Below are 2,184 nucleotides of genomic sequence, written 5' to 3'. Positions count from 1 at the left end.
TTGCTCCAGACTGGCCCTAGCTGCTCTCCAAAAGAGCAGACCCTCTGACCTTGCTGGTCAGATCAATCAGCTTTCCTCTCTTTCCACAACTCCTGCCTTTGCCAAGGCTTGTTTGCTTATTTCGAGTCGCCGACACCGCCGACAGCGAGAGCCTGCGTGGGACAGCTCGTGACTCGACTCCTGGATGTCGTCGACCTTCAGGGACCACGTGGCTGCGGAGACAAGCTACACCTAACCACCTGGTTGCACCCGACATCGCCTGGTACCTACCTGGTGCCACACCGGTCACTGGCTAGTGACTGTGAACACTGTCCCCTCTGCTTTCAGGTCTTCTACAACTCCGATCCACCCTTGGATCCAACGCAGCTCTTCTGGACCGACCGCCTGCAGCATCTTTGTCATCAGGCTCCATTGAATCGATAGAAGAAACCCGACGCACTTCGAGACCTATGCACCCGCTTCCTGTGGGTGAGGTAAAGCTGGCACTCCGGTGCCCAAGTGTAGAGAATCATCTCTAGTGTCTGTGTTTTGAATCTTGAGATCGTAGTCCACCCAGAAGACCCTTTCTGCAGTAACTTTTTAACTTTTACGCACCCATTGAAAACCTATGGGAGCCCGCGTGTAACTTTCCTCACTGCACACGTGACCCGTGGACCTCCTGGTCACTAACTGAAGTTAGCTCCTTGTAGGCCCAGCGATTCTAGAGGCCCTAGGCCTTTTCACTTTCCTGTTCGTGGTACTTATACCACTATTTTAGTATATGGTTTGAGTGGCCATCAGGGCCCATCCATATAAAGTGCAACTTCTGTATATTATAACATTGTCTTGTTTAACGATTTGTGCTCCTGTGCTCATAAAGAGTCTAGGGGTTACTTTGAGAAATAAATCCATATATATTTTGAATATATATCTGTGTGGTGTCCTTTCATTGGTATAAAGGGGGGTTGCATTTGGTAAAACAGCCAGCTTAACACGCTTTAACGAGTTTAGCCTCAAAAACTGCTTAGCCTACGCTACCACTAGGGCAGCTAGTCCGAAAAGGTTGACTTACAACCACACCATAAGGGTTGCTTGGCATGGTACAAGGTGGTCACTTTAACTAGTGAACATCATATACCAGGCCAACTTCTCACAGCGTTGATCTCCCGACCCTTGTCCATCTGACAGTGCCTGAAGATCCCCCAGGACAGAAGTGGTGTCACCATGGTCACTCACTGGGAATGCAGCCCTTCTGGCTGGCCCCTGACCCACTGGTTCTTCCACTGGGGACTCTTTCCCCCTCTCACCCCTCAATCTGGACCTCTGCACCCTCCCAACTGTAGCGGTACTGCCAGACACCAGAACTGATGAAGGCCTGCTTACAGACTCCCAGCTCACCAGACACTAAGGGATCCCCCTCAACGGGCGGCCCATCAGGACAGCCTACGCTCCCCGCCTGGTGTTCCCTTAAAGAACCATCCATGCTCTGAGACTGGGTTTCGGGCACCTGGGGGCACGCAGCCCCACACTCACTCCTTCTCCACTGAGACAGGACGTGAGCCCCTACACCCCTCCCACTACCATGGGACCTAGCTGGGCTACTCTGCACCACTTCCACCACTCGGGGTTGGAAGATACCTGAGCCACTCCCCACGGGGTCACTCCCCAATGCCTCTCCAGACCCTCTAGAATCCACCAAAAGGTCTGCCTCCAATGTGAGTTCTCTGCGGTCAGAGAACTCACCCTCCCACAGGTGTTGGCCTAGCTCTGGAAAACAGGGACTTAAAATATGCTCTCCCACAATTGGATCACACAGCCCCCTAGCAGGGTTAACCAAACTAGCCTTCACCTTACCATCCAGTGCCTCACACACGTACTCCACACCACTCTCCTGAGACTGGCACAACAGTATCTGACTGTCTCTGTCACACAACCCACACTCTTCTGGGCGGTCTTCACACTCACCCACCAGGACTTCAATTTTGGGGGAACCCCTCTCCCTGCACCTCTCATCTAGAGTCAGTAGAGTGTCCCTCCCGCCACTAGGACCATGAACCCCTGCGCAAGTTACCCTATTCCCTTCAGGTATACTGCGCACTACTGGAGCTACCTCATGCCCTTGAACCTCCTGGTGTGTGTTAACCCCCTCCTTCAAGTCAGGCGCCACATCTCTGGGTGTGCGTACTACTCTTTCAGCACTAGAGA

The sequence above is a fragment of the Triturus cristatus genome, chromosome 1_1, assembly GCF_964204655.1.
Source record: "Triturus cristatus chromosome 1_1, aTriCri1.1, whole genome shotgun sequence".
NCBI classification, from domain to species: domain Eukaryota; kingdom Metazoa; phylum Chordata; class Amphibia; order Caudata; family Salamandridae; genus Triturus; species Triturus cristatus.
This window is presented reverse-complemented; position numbering follows the sequence as displayed.